This window comes from Cryptomeria japonica, chromosome 8 (assembly GCF_030272615.1).
Source record: "Cryptomeria japonica chromosome 8, Sugi_1.0, whole genome shotgun sequence".
In the NCBI taxonomy this organism is placed as follows: domain Eukaryota; kingdom Viridiplantae; phylum Streptophyta; class Pinopsida; order Cupressales; family Cupressaceae; genus Cryptomeria; species Cryptomeria japonica.
In genome coordinates, this window is record NC_081412.1 from 9,064,823 (window position 1) to 9,079,707 (window position 14,885).

At 37.1% G+C, this 14,885-nt stretch overlaps 2 long non-coding RNA genes across 2 annotated transcripts; both read left to right on the forward strand.

Annotated features, from left to right (window-relative positions):
- The first annotated feature begins 13,115 nt into the window (after positions 1-13,115).
- Positions 13,116-13,642, forward strand: LOC131043515 (uncharacterized). Its single transcript, XR_009358630.1, has 3 exons — positions 13,116-13,170; positions 13,347-13,415; positions 13,597-13,642. It is a non-coding gene; the product is annotated as an uncharacterized LOC131043515 (long non-coding RNA).
- A 454-nt stretch (positions 13,643-14,096) lies between these two features.
- LOC131045923 (uncharacterized) lies at positions 14,097-14,625 on the forward strand. The gene is made up of 3 exons (XR_009105894.2): positions 14,097-14,272; positions 14,418-14,514; positions 14,613-14,625. It is a non-coding gene; the product is annotated as an uncharacterized LOC131045923 (long non-coding RNA).
- Positions 14,626-14,885: the final 260 nt, after the last annotated feature.

Below are 14,885 nucleotides of genomic sequence, written 5' to 3' on the forward strand. Positions count from 1 at the left end.
TCATTAAGTATGTTCACCCTAAGGGCTAAAGGAATGTATTGGGCACTTTGCCAAGTTTTGGGAGAAGATGCTGAAGCAAATATGTCGAATCATTACTTGTTAATGATTGCTTAGATTTTGAATCCTTCTCTTGCAATCATATTTGATTATGCCACTTATATTGTTGATGCTATTCATGGAGGGTTGATAGGAATCAAGAATGGAAAGGTGGACAGGTCTTTCAGATGGTACTCACTCCTAATGTATCTTTTTCTCTTCAAAGGTGGTGATTACTTTGCCAGTGGACTAGACCTGGTTAAGGAGAAAGAAGGAGAAAAAATGCCAGTACAATTGTGGAGTACTGTGTTGTCATGGGATAGAGAGGATGCTAGTTTTCTGAAATTTGATAAATATTTTGCATCCAAAATAAGGACTCTCCTCTGCTCAGAGAACCCAAGAATCCCCAAGGTTCTTCTGGAATTCATAAGACTAAAAGAATTCGCAGAGAACATAAACATTGTTCATAACTGGGGTGACATTTATTTATATCCAGTTTCCACAGTTTTCAGAGTTTTTGGTTTCAGAGGCACTCCATTTTCGTTACCTTACCAGGTCCCTCTCAAAGTGGGAATCGCAAAGATCCTCAGACAAATTGGTGGCTTGCAAGAGGCAGAGTTGACAGGCAGGGGTAAAGGGACTATTTTCCCTATAGCTACCATAGCCCACCAATTTGTAATAACAAAGGGAGGCTGGAATTGCTTTGAGGATTTCCTCAAACCTTATCATTTATCCACTGCAGTGTCCAGGTGTGTCGATCTAGAGGACTTCTTCAACGGTATGTTTAGGAAGAAGGTAGCATGCAGAGGTAGGCCTCATCAATTCTAGTTTCCTGAAGACCTCATCAGAAATGAATTTGATCTAGATGAGCAGGAGCTAAGAAAAGAAAAGTGGGTGGCCTATAAGAAAGCCCTGGATTTTGTGCATCAGTTTGATGCTAGCTATAACCCATTGTCTAGCTTTTTCCCACTAGAAGAGAAAATAAAGTTTTTAATTGTTTGCTTTGAGGATGTGATGCAGACATTGAAGGAGAAGAGGGAACTTGTAATCAAGAGCAACCCTGAGAAAGCCAAAATGATCCTTAGTAGGTCAGCTTGTGCATAAGAAATCAGGTTATAGTGTGCTGGTGCCTACAACAGGGGAGCCCTCTACCTCCAAAAGAAAGAGGAAGATACAAGATGTCATCGACATCCAAGAGAGCCCAAAGAAGCAAAGGGTGGGGAAAGAAATACAATCAGATACATCTTTGTATTCCCCATCCCAATCCCCTATCCATATAGGAAATGAGCAAGCAGCAGCTGAGCAACTCCTACAATTGGGTAGTGTAGGGGAAATTGCATACACCTATGATGAAGTGGAGGAAGGGATGCCAGAAGAACCCATTGCTACTGAAATGGATATTACCTCCACTGAACTTAAAGGCCAAGAGTGGGATCCTGAGATAAAGCAGGCAAGTAGTGCCTTTCTAGCTGATAACAATTTTGTCATATCAGAAGCATTCATGCAATTTATATGGAAGCAGCACATAGATAAATATAATGCTAGATGTGAAACAAGAAAGGCTGAGCAGCCCAATAAATATCTAGCCTTGGTGGAAGAGGAAATAAAGCAAGAGATGATGGAAGAATTCAAAACCATCACCCCTAAGCAGGGAAGAGATATGGTAGCACAAGCTGGAGTTCTTATCTTACCTAAATGGGATATTGCAGATGCCCTGGTATTAGATGTAGTAAGGAAAGAGACTAAACCTATGGAGGGGGTCACTTTCAATAAGTATAATGTTGCACTCGTTATGTGGTCTCTCAAGAGAAATGAGAGCAAGAAAAGCAAGGACACCCCACGGTCAAGTTACCTTGGTGGAATGATGGTAAAGAGAGTGCAGAGTACAGGGGTAGTAGAGGCTGCTAGCACTATGCTAGAAACTACAAAATTTAGTGCTGTAGTAGCAGAGAAGGAAGCCAAAGAGAAGGAGGCCCTCCAATTCAAGCTGGAAACAGTTCTGAAGGCTTATAACAATGCCAAGGAGGAGGTAAGAGGTAAGGATAGCATCATTGCCAAATTGTAGAGCCAGTTGACTGGACAATACCATCAAGGTGAGTCTTCAACATTGATGATTTCCTCTTCTCCTGCAAGGCCTCCACCTCCTTCAAGCCCTATCATTGAGTTTCCACCATCTCCAGCACCCTCCAGTTCTCAGATGATTGAAATTACTCCTCAAGAATTAGAAAATTTGAAACAGGATCAGGTCTTATATGAAAAGAAGTATGAGGAGAGGGTAAGAGCTACAATTTCCAGTTTTGCAGATACAATAAATGCCTCATTGCTCTACAACAATGTAGGTAAAATTATGGAAATATGGAATGAGCTCAGAAGAGACAAGGCCATTTTGACGCCTATTTTTGACAGATGGAGGCCTAGGCAGCTAGATTTAGAGTTTATGTGTGTATCCTGCGATGAAGCAAGGGCCAATCCCATCATTAAATCCACTTCTGATGTTGCTAAAATCTTAATTCAATTAGCAGCAGAGGTGGATAATGTGGATAGAAAGGTCAATTTGTGCAAGAAGGAATACACTGACCAAGTTTTGAGTTGCTCCCAGGAGTTTTTGCTAGCCCGGATCAGTTAAAAGACAAACAAATATGGCTTAAGGAGATAGAAGCTAAGTTATTAGCAAGAGTTAGAGGAATTATTGATCTTGATGATGCTTCTTTCTTCATTGTGACAATACAAGAGATAGAGAAAATTAAATCACATTATGGTTTTCTCAATTCAGAAGTCAACAAAATGAGAAATTCTTGGAAAAGGTTGACTAAAACTAAAGATAATGTAATTAATTTCTCATGGCCGACAGAAGAGGTATATAGTGAGTGGGAAACTAAATATGCCACCCATAATCCGGAGCAGTTGGAGAGCACCCCTGAAAAGATAGAAGAGGTTGCAACCGAATAGCCTGTTGAAGAAACTGCAGAGGCTGAAAAGAGTTTGTAACTGCTTTTGTGAAAAGCTTGTAATCTCTTTATTTTGAAAGAAATGATTGTAACAAACTCTCCTCGAGAAGTCCGAAGCTTTGTGCATCCATGTTGTTATAAATGGATACAAGGACTAGAGGAAAAGAGATTGCAAAAAATTGTAAGAAAACGCTGCAGAAATTTATCTGAGCTTTTCTAAGTCTAATGGAGAATCCAAATTTCTTGTAATATTTTCTTGAACTGAATATCAATATACAGACCATCGGTTTTGAGTAAAGCTTTGTGTTGTCTTCAAGTTTGTTCACAAGTTTGTTCACTATTTTCATTCTGAATAATCCAGGGTTGTTCTGTTTGAATGAAATTGTAAAGCAATTTTAGTATAAGTGTTCGTTAGCTTTTCTCTTTAGGAGGGAAATTAAAGATGCGGGGATCACTCATACCAGTAAACTCTTTGGAAGGAATTTTGAATTTTTGATGGCCATAGCTTAGTTTGGAATGCTTGAATTCTTGTAAGTGTTAGGCATATAACAGGATTAATAGAAACCAAGCCGACGGGAAGCATAAAGATGTCTTGTTTGAGGAGTTTTATTTGAGTTTAGATGACTCTGTGACCTTGGATAAGGCACTGGTATTAATTGAAGTTGTTCATTGCATGCTTTGTTGATCGAAATGCTGAACTTAAGTACATTTTCCATTCTTTGTTTTCAGTTGATTTCAAGGTGAATAGATCCACTGGTTTTCTGGACTAGTTTGCTGTGGGTTTATGTTTGAAAGCGTGAATTTAATTCACAAAGGTATACCCACCTGGGCTCTGAGTAAGCCCGAAGTGTAGAAGGTCTAATCAAACCTTGTCATATGTTGTCTTGAGAATTTCCTTATCTTTGATGTCTCTTCTGCACCAGGCTTTAAACCATATTATTTTAAGGATGTTAAAGGGAATCAGTTTTTGAAGACAACAAAAGCGGCGACTCTGCTGGGGAGATTTACAATAAAGATATAAACACAAATTTGTTTTGAAAGCTTGTGAAGAAAATTATTGTGTTTGTGGATAAGATTGCTTGTTTTCATTATTCCCATAGTTTTGTGGGTGGCGACTCTGTTACTTTGAACCAGTCCTTGTGAGATACAAATCTTTCTAAAAGGAAGACAAGTAAGATGCAAGGAGCAAAAAACACAAGATCATTCAAGAAGAAACATCCTCATGAAACTTTGCAAGAAGGTCTACCAGAACAGTCACGGAGAGGCCAGAAGAGATCCGTGTTGCATGAGCCATCAATTGCTGCTTGGGTGTAGAAAAACAATACTACTGGTAAGATGCTTGACCAACCTGTTTATGCAAAGTCTAATTCATCTTCCAGAGATTCAGAGCATGATATCTTAGGTTTTCATTGTGGATTGTTTGGAAATATTGAAGATGCACCTATTTTAAATCAAGATCTATCTCATGCTAGTGTTTCTGCAAAAGATAGAACCAGTTCAAATGTAATTAGGCACTTTGTTCCTAGGACAATTGATGGGAACATTAGTTTGATTGACATAGATCAAGTTAATGCATTAGACTCTGAAGAAAACTTCCCTGATGAGGATAAAATGTCTCAAGAGATTGAAGATTTAAATAAAAGAGTCCATCATCTAATCTCCCTAAGAGCCCAAAAGGAGGCAAATAAGGAGAAGGAAGTTAAAGCCAAATTAATGGAAAGAGATAGGCTTCTTAGACAGATAGATGATCTTGAAATGCTTGCTAAGGAAAAGGAAAAAAGTGATGAGGAAGGCCCTGTGATTAGGGAAATCCTAATCCCTAAAACTAGACAAGCTAGTAAGTCAGTAGCCCAGCCAACTAGGGAAGTATCTAATGACTCCCAGCCTCCTAAAGCCAATTTAGATAAAGGAAAACAGAAATGGGTAGATGATGGAATAGAATCTAAAACTGCAGAAGAGATTTCTCATAGGATTCTAGCACATGAGAGAGAGATGGAAAGGATGAGGAAGGAAAAGGAAGATCTCCAAATGGAACTGGAAAAAGCTGAGTTAGAAGCAGCAAATCAGGAAGTTAAAAGAAAGATTAATTACTTAAAGGCTCCCCCTATTACATTCCCATCAGAAGATCTTAGCAAGCCTAATCCCCAACACATTTCCCTTCCTCAAGTTGATGTTCGACCTGCAGTATAGGCTAATATTGCTTCGGTAAGCCAATTACCTGTGAATAAGCAGTACACCCCAGCACCTCAATCTCCAATCCCAAAAGTTAAAATCTGCAATACAGGCTAATATTGCTTCGGTAAGCCAATTACCTGTGAATAAGCAGTACACCCCAGCACCTCAATCTCCAATCCCAAAAGTTAAAATGACCATGGGAAATAACAGTGCTATTACCCCTTTTCAAAGAAGGCCAATCAATCTGGAACAATATAGGCAATTGTTTTTTGATGGGATCCCAGGATATCTGAATCATGTTCCCACTGAGTTAAGAGACAGATTCCATAAATTTGCTGGGAACAATGCAATTAGTGCTGAGGCACATCTAAAATCTTTTGGGGATTTAATAAATGATTATGAGATAGCAGATGAAGATGTTATTATGAAATTGTTTGTTCAATCCTTGGTTGATGATGCAAGAGATTGGTACAGAGGTCTTCTAGTAAATAGCATAGGTTCATGGGAAGATTTTAAAAATTGCTTTCAAGAGCAGTATGGTGACAAGACTAATGTAAGTTTCATGCTAAATGAGTTCAACAACATTAGAAAATCTGTGAATGAAATGGTCACTGATTTCAATGCCAAATTCCAGAAAGCTATGCACAGATTGTATCAGGTGATGAGGCTAGATGATAACATGTGTCTTAACACATACTACAATGCATTTGATTCCAAGATGGCCTATATCTTAAGAGATAAAAATCCCCATAATTTGAGAGATGCTTTTAGAATTTCCATAAATGTAGAAAGTAATAGAAAAGCATCTGGAAAATTAGGAAGAAGGACAGATGGTAGATTATGGCAAGAAACCAAATAGCAACCTAATAAAGTTGCTAAAGAAGATGACAAAATAGAGAAATTGGTTACTGCCATGAAAGATTTGACTGCCAAGGTTAACAAAAATGATAAACCTCATTATAACTGGCAAGATAGACCCCCTAGGTTACATGACATGCCCTATAATACCAATTGGAAGGATGGTAAACCCCAAATTGAGAAGCCCAAAATTACCCAAAGTCAAGACACACCAGATCCCTTGAAAGGGAAAACTGTTCACAATATAGAAAATACTCCTTGGTGTATTGCTTGTGATGGACCACATTCCCCTCATCAATGTGCAGTGGCTCAAGCTCTGGAAGAATCTATGAGACCAAAAGCGGAGCCTGACATTAATATGTTTGAAACCATCATAGAAAGTGATGAGGAATCGGTGCAAAGTGAATATAGTGATGTGTTGGATAATGAAAAGTTAGTGCAAGGACAGTTAGCCTTAGGTTGGCATCCTACATTGAATGTGGTAACAATTGAAGATGAAGAGGTTCATCTTAGAAGGCCTAGTGAGGAAGAAGTTAGAAATCTCACTAAGGCTGCAATTACCAAAGCAAAACATAACTATAATCTGAGAAGCACCAAGAGGGACATTGATCAGGGTGAGCTAGGTTCTATGTTTGTAAAGGAAGTTACAAAAAAGGGGGCATCAAGTAGTAATACTACTATTCCTGAGGTCAGTCAAGAGAAAGGGGAAACAGTTAAAAATGTACCTAAAGGCATAGATGATACAAAAATTGGTGATGTACAAGGAGCAGAGACAATGAAAAGAGAAAGTCAATTCAAAACACAAAAGGTTAGGGTTAATACTGAAAAATGGAATAATTCTACATTTGATATGGCCCAAGCTCTAACTCAAATGAAAGTCACTGTTCCATTAGTAGAATTGCTAAAGATTAAAGAACATAAGGATGCAGCTTTGTCTTTATTCTCTAGTATATCTGATAGTGACACACTATTACCTACTGGTTTAGCTAAAATTGGTAAGGATCAAGAGTTCCAAACCCCAGAGGTTTATGTTGGAACCACTATCACTCAGGAGCCTTCTCAGGTAGATCCCTTCTATGTTACTTTGTTAGTCAATAACCGGTTGATTAAAAACTACATGATAGATTCAGGAGCTACTGCTAATGTAATGCCCTATGGTGTTATGAAAGAATTAGGGTTATCAGTAACCACTGTGTATGGGAAAGGCTATGCCATGGATAACAGAGAAGTACTTGTGATAGGTACAATGAAAGATGTAGAAGTAAAAATAGCATCATTTCCTGAAGCCACTTACAAAATGGATGTTATTGTTACTGACACTAAACCCCACTATGGTATGTTACTTTCCAGACAATGGGTAGCAGCAGTAGGGGGAAATGTTCAACTGGACTTATCTTATGCTACCATTCCTATAGGTGGTAATTAGGTCAAATTATACAGAGAACCATGAGCTCCTAGGGTAATTGAAAATGTAGACCCTAGTATGCTTAATTGTATGATTGATGTAGATTTAGATAATTTTAGACTTCAACCAATTTCACCCCAATTGAAGAATACCGACCCAATTGTAGTCAAGCTACAAGCACAACAGTATGGGTTGTGGTAGATGTATTTTGATGGAGCTTTCTCCAAAGAAGGATCTGGAGCAGGGGTTCTTTTTGTGTCCCTGTCAGGTATAACTTTTAAATACTCATTTTTATTGGCATTTCAATGCACAAATAATACTACAGAGTATGAAGCCTTATTACTAGGACTTGAGGTTGCAAAAAGGCATGGAATCCAACTGTTGAAAGTGATGGGGGATTCAGAATTGGTTGTCTCTCAGGTAAGATCTAAATATGCATCCAAAAATGATAGATTAAAATAGTATAAGCATGCTGTTTGGGATGTTATTGAGCATTTTGATGCATTTTCTATTAATTGGATAGAGCGAACAAAAAATATCATGGAAAATTTCCTAGCTAATGTTGCTTTGAAAAATGATGATGCAATGCTAACCGGTATTTCCACTGTGGAAATAAAATCTAGGCCTGCTATTCCTGATAATGTGTACAATTGGCAAGTTTTTGTTGATGATGAAGACATTCTTAGGTTTATTCAATGTGTTGATGATTATGATGGACAAAAGATTGATTGTAATGCATTTGTGGAAGTGGTAGACAATAGAGAGACAGTGTTTGGAAATGATGTTGTCCAGTTGGAAACCAATGAAATACCTAAAGGGCTGGTAGAGCTGGAGAGCATGTTTAGTTATAATGATAGTCATTTACATCAGCAGTCTACCACCAAGTTGGAAGAGTTAGAGGAGGTAAACCTGGGGACATAATCATCCCCTAAGTTGGTATATATTGGAAAGAAATTACCCCCTCATGTCAGGATTAACCTTATTAATTTATTGAAAAGGTATAAGCATGTTTTTGCTTGGTCTTATGAAGACCTAAAGGTGTATAGACAAGATCTTTTTCAGCACGAAGTTCCTTTACTTCCAGATGCTAAGCCTTTCAGACAGAAACAGAGACCTATCAATCCCTTTTTAGAAACTAAAATGCAAAAAGAGTTGACCAAATTGAAAGAAGGAGGGATTATCAAACCAATAAGGCATTCTTCATGGGTCTCCAATTTGGTCCCAGTGAGGAAGAAGAATGGAGACATCAGATTGTGTGTAGATTTTAGGAATCTAAATGTTGCTTCCTTGAAAGATAATTACTCATCCCCAAATATGGAAGCCATGCTACAGAGAGTGACAGGATGTGATCTTTTATCTATGATGGATGGTTTCTCAGGATATAATCAAGTGTTGGTAAAGGAGTCTAAATAGTTTAAAACAGCTTTTACTACTCCATGAGGAACTTATGTATATGTGAGAATGCCATTTGGTTAAAAAAATGCAGGAGCTACATTTCAAAGAGCTATGGATGTAACTTTCAAAGAATTCATAAACATCATCATGGTGGTGTATCAAGATGATCTAACTTGTTTCTCTAAAAGGGCTGATGGTCATTGTGGACATCTAGAGAAGGTGTTCAATAAAGCCTTGGAATTTGGTATATCACTAAATCCCAAGAAATGTCATTTTGGGGTCACTGAAGGAAAGTTATTGGGACACATAGTTTCTAAGGAAGGGGTAAGAATAGACCTTGAGAGAATTGAGGCAATCAATAGGGTATCTGAACCTAAAAATGTGAAAGGTATCCAATCCTTTTTAGGTAAAGTAAATTTTGTGAGGAGATTCATTGCAAACTTCGTAGAGATAGTGAAGCCTATTGTCAAATTGCTTAAGAAAGACACAAAGTTTCATTGGGATCAAGAAGCTTCAAAAGCTTTTGCTGAGATTAAGAAGGCAATCCAGGAGGCACCAGTGTTAAAATCCCCTGATTATAGTAAGCATTTTTCTCTGTTTTCTTTTGCTTCATATCATACGGTGGCTGCAGTATTACTACAAAAGGACAATGAAGGATATGAACATCCCATAGCCTTCTATAGCAAATCTTTGCAGGCAGCAGAACTAAAATATGAAACCATGGAGAAACAAGCTTATGCCCTAGTTAAAGCTGTCAAGGATTTTAGGCCATATTTGGTGAATGCAAACATCATTGCCTATGTCCCACATGCTGTAGTTAAAGATATTTTGTCTCAGTCCGAGGTTACTGGGAATAGATGCAGATGGATCAATAGAATTCAGGAGTTCAACTTGGAGATAAAGATCACCAAATTGGTGAGAGGGTTAGGTTTGGCTAAGCTCATGACTGAGTCAAATCTCATGAATGTAGAAGTACACAATGTTGAGGTTAGAGATGCTTTAGTCACTAGTATTGAGAGGCAACCCTGGTACATAGAGATAATCCAAGTTTTGAGAGGTGATATACTCCCAGAAGAAATGATGTATGGTCAGAAAAGAAATTTGAAACTCAAGTCCCAAAAATATGTGCTCATTCAGGGTGATCTTTTCTGGAGAAAAAGAGATGGAGAGTTACTAATGTGTTTGGATGAATTTCAAGCTAAATAGGTGTTGACTAAAATGCATGATGGGGTATGTGGAGGTCACTATTCTGCTAAGACTACTGTTGGCAAGATAATACGGGCTGGGTATTATTGGCCCACCTTATTTAAAGATACCCATGCATATGTTCGGAGATGTGATCCATGTCAAAGATTCTCATCCAAGCTCACATATGAAGAAGCCTTACCCCTAAATCCAGGCTCTGTAGAAGCTCCTTTTGTTTAGTGGGGTATTGATTTTATTCGAGAAATTGTTGAGAAGTCAGGGAGAGGTCATGGATGGATTATAGTGGCCACTAATTATTTCACCAAATGCATAGAAGCCATCCGTACAAGAAGAGCTACTAGTAAAATTGTCATTGATTTCCTGATGGATAATATTATAACTCCTTACCCTAAGTCTACAGTACACTTAGACCTTTCTCCTATTGGAAAAAGTTCAGGATTCTTTCTATAGCTTGCAAAGATTCAGTTTGTTGTTACAAATATTCCTTGGCATGTGGGCGACCTTCCCTTTGGTTCGCACTTCATCCTTTGTATTTTTTGGAGTATTCTTTTTAGCAGAAGTGGACCTGTTAGTTTACATGTTTCATTTTGTCCATCTACCTTTAATTCGCCTTGGGATGATGTGGATCCATCTAGATCATATAAATCAATGTATTTAAGCTTTTAGAAAACACTTTTGAGAACATAGAAGATTTGTCCTGAGATCAAGGAGCCTAGATTTGTCCAACACTGTAATTGAGCTTGTATATATTCAGACCAGTGAGCTGAATCTTGTATCCCACGTGTTGTTGGTTGATTGTAATTAGTTTTCATGATATAAATCAATCAGTTTTGCATTACCTCCATCAACTTTTCATGTTTTTTTTTGTTTCACTCCTGTTGCACGGTCCGGGTTGATCTCCTCAAGGTCCCTCCCAACCACGACTGCACTAGAAACCAAGATACTTCTATCAAGTATCTCACACATAATACTTCTTGGTGATGTCGATAAGACCTTAGATATTTCATGACATACAATTTATGATTCAAATTCATGCATGGTATCCTTATTCCCAAGGGAGGAGAAGCTATTGTGCAAAGAAAAATTGATGCCATCTAGAAGCTAAAATAAGACACCCTACACTTTTTGGGAGCTCCTTTTCTAACCTCCAAATGTCTAGAATGGATTGTAAGAATGGCAAAGAGAGTTTGGCTAAGAGGTTAAAACTGAGGCTGGAACCCTATGGCTTGTGTGAAGCCAAAGCAAATGAAGAACTCTTCCAATTTCAAGCAACTATTTCCCAACCCTCATCAATTTTAGGGGCCTTAGAGGAGTGTGAAGGTTCAAACTCCTTAGAGGAGGTCTTAACTCACAAGGCAACTAAAAGGCAATCCTTAAGCTTGTGTTCCGAAGACTAGCACTGAAAAACAAGTATTGGATAGATTCAAATAGAGCACTTTTTGTGCGTGACAGAGACCTCATATTTTAAAGTCAATAGTGTCCTTGAGGTCTCAAGACAAATCAACTTTTACACAAACCCTCTTTTAAGTGCGAGCATGATAAAACTGGTCACCTTCTTGACAACATAGACAACCTTACCGATGGACTGTGCAACAGTTTGCAAAAATGACCAACATGACAAAGGGGGATCGAGGAATTCAATCCAAACCAAGTCCGTCAGCTTCTTGTCATTAGAGACAAAGAAGTCTCTTGACTATGGCAGAAAAAGAAGCGAAAACAACATGACATACCATGGCCCATGTTGGAGAATGGTCAAAACATGGATAGACTCAAAAAAGCGAAACAAAAAAAACCTTTGGTGAGATTCTAGATGCCATCAAGATGGACTTCACGAGGGGTTGAGGTCTTGGTGACCTACTTGTCAAGCATGCTTTCGCGTGGAATCCTCCCCACAAAATAGTAGATAGAAACAAGCAAAATGACAATCAAAATAATCTCCCATATGTTATTAAAAACAAATCTTTAAAAAAAATAAAAAATAAATAGTAAATAAATAAATAACAATAAAAATTAAAAAATAAATAATTTAAAATTAAAAATATAAATAAACAAAAAAATAAAAAATATGAATAAAATAATTAAAAATGAAAAAATAATAAATAATAAAAAAAATATAAACAAATAATAAAATAAAAAAAATATTAAATATAATAAAAAATAAAAATGAAAAACCGAAAAATAATCTAAAATATAATAAATTAAATAAATAAATTACAATATTAAAAATATTTAAGAATTTAAAAAATCAAAAACAATTTTGAGTTTGTAATGAAGGGTATATGTGAAGGAACATGAAGAATAACAATAATTGGCCAAGCATAAATGAATTCACAAATGATTATAATTAATTGTTCTGTTGTACTTTTTAACTATTCTTTTCGGCAACGGCTATTTGTTATATTTACATGCATGTGCTTGTGAGTGAGTAAAGCAGGATTACACGGGTATGTACATATTTACATGCATGTGCTTGTGAGTGACTAAATATATTTCAAAAATGACTTTGCATTGCCCAAAATAGCATATATTTGAAAAACGCAAGACCACTACCATTTAAAAAAAATCAGTACCACGCCCATTTTAAAAAGTTCTCTGCCTGCATTTCGAATTCAATCCATTTCGCATTCTCGCTATTGGTTTAAAAGAATTTGAGTTCTGGTCTACTCAGAATTTTCGTGGAGCGGTTTCAATTTGAGGTGACTAAAATTTAAAAGCTGCTACTGCTAATTTTTGGTTGGTAATTTGATGTTTTTAATGTATTGAAGCTTCAAATTTGATTATGTTGTGAGCAGGATTGAGAATCAAAGTTAAATAGCAGGGCATAGAGTTAAAATGGGATTGGTAGAAGAATGGAGGATGTTTTTTGAGAGCGCAGAGAGTGATATATGCAGCTTGATTGAACATGCAATCGATGTTGCAGCGTGTGATTGCCCTCAGGAATTAGTGAAGAGGAGGGATAAAATAGCAGAGATAGTTTACGCATCAAGATCATCTGCTGAAGATGAAGATGATGGTATTCATAAAAATGTCACTGATATTGCAGAGAGGATCAATAGCTATCAAACCATAACTGTGCGTGTGCCTAAAGAATATGAAATAGTGAAAGAGGTGTTCAATATAAAACACATTCTTTCAAATCAAGATGAGGTAAGACTTTCATTTCTTGCAGCACTGCTCATTTTTCATTAATGTCTCAGTGAATTTTCATTTTTTCTGCTCGTTTGAAGAAATTGGGATTTACAAATACATCGAAAGCTGAATGGTATTGAAATTAGGGCTTGTTCATTTCTGTTAAGAAGCAATGTTTGTGTTGCACTTTACAGTCGGAAAACCAACTGGGCGACTCACTGAGAAGATTGGAGTCGATGGCATTGTCTATTGAAATCCTAAAGGTAAATGAGTATTCTAAGTTTACATGTTATTGGGTTTGTAGATAATGCAATCTAGCTTCAGCTTCGTGTTGAATTAGCTATTGGGTTTATATATTTTCTTGTTCTTGGTGGAACTGGAAGTGGAGTTTAATTTAACATTTCTTTGACCTTCTCTCACTGTTCAATTATAAATTACATACAGGAAACTATGATTGGCAGAAATGTCAAATGCTTGCAGAAGCACAAGTCTAAACCAATTAGCTCCATGGCGAAGAAGCTTGTCAGGTAAATCTTGTTTCCTCCCTTGGCAGAATTGAATCTTGTTTAAATGTTTAATTTAGGGGAAAATGGTGTTTCTACCTAAACGTTTAATTTTCTTGATGAATTCCAGCTTTACCTGATCAACAGGTTCTCTTAGTCACAATAGCTGTAGGGATTGAGATGGAAGAATATTTGATATTCATAACAGCTTTATGCTTTTATATGTTGCACTTTTAATGGCATGCATTGCACTTTGCAGAAGGTGGAGAGAAGTTGCAGATGAATGGATGAAAAGTGCTGGAGAAGTTGCTGTAGATACCATGGCAGCCGCAGGTGTGCTCTCAAACTAATAATTATTCCCATTCATTTCTCCTTCCAAATTAGCACAATTTACATAAATTTTCCCTTTGTTTTCAGTGGAGCAAATCCAGAATCATAGAATAGAGTAGCCATTCAAACTGGATGACAGACAGTATAGCAAACAAGAAACAAAAAGTGGTGCTCAAAATCACATTGTGATCAATCATAGGAGACGGCGAGTTGTAAGCCAGAAGCAGAATTTGCACCAAAAGTTAGATTTCAGCAAGCCTAGCTCTCTTCCACTTCCTTCATCACATGTAAGCAAACAAAATGGAATTGAAGACTTTAAAATTGAAATCTGATGTGCATGTTGATTACATTTACTAAGTTTTAAGCACAAATGATGTGAATTCCATATTTGTTGGATGTTTCTGTTATGTATATTTCATGTTTTTTATGCAGAAATCAAACTCTCCTGCTCTTGATGATAAATCTGTAAGAGAAAGGATTGAAGCAGCAAAGAGAAGGCTTCAAGAAGGGTACCGACAAGCTGAAAAGGGTTTGTGTTTCTTTGAACTAATTTTGATCTTGTTTCTGAATTTTCAAGTGGGTGACCTACTAATAGTAATAATCAATCTCTAATTTTTTGAACTGCAGTGAAGAAGCAACGGACGGTTCAGCTTATCGAAATCAAAGACCTGCCTAAGCAATTAGATGGGTCAAAGAGATTAGCAAAGTATCATCATCACCAGTGGATGAAGAATTGAATTTGGGCAGCTTATTATGCCAGCAATTAGATGAAGCATGTATGCTTTGATTACCTGGGATAATTACATGTTTCCAGTTTAATTTGTAACGGTTCTTTCCCACTCAAAACCGGGCGGCAAAACACCAATTTAAATTTGTAAGAATTTGTTTATTTCTGATACC